The sequence below is a fragment of the Etheostoma spectabile genome, chromosome 16, assembly GCF_008692095.1.
Source record: "Etheostoma spectabile isolate EspeVRDwgs_2016 chromosome 16, UIUC_Espe_1.0, whole genome shotgun sequence".
Classification (NCBI taxonomy): Eukaryota; Metazoa; Chordata; class Actinopteri; order Perciformes; family Percidae; genus Etheostoma; species Etheostoma spectabile.
In genome coordinates, this window is record NC_045748.1 from 5213909 (window position 1) to 5214154 (window position 246).

The window sequence follows — 246 nt, forward strand, 5'->3', positions numbered from 1 at the left end:
GTGTGTGTGTGTGTGTGTAATCACAGTGTGTTAATGTGTAAATGGTTCCTGTACTATGTTAAAGCGCTTTGAGTAGTCATTACTAGACTAGAAATGCGCTATAACAGTCCATTTACGTTTACATATCTGACTCAGCTTGATTAACAATGAGAGAATACAGGCTGTAGTGAGAAAAGCATGAACAGACTGATCATTTCCCAGAATACTTTGTAACTAGGGATGAGCGAGTACAGCATTATCTGTATC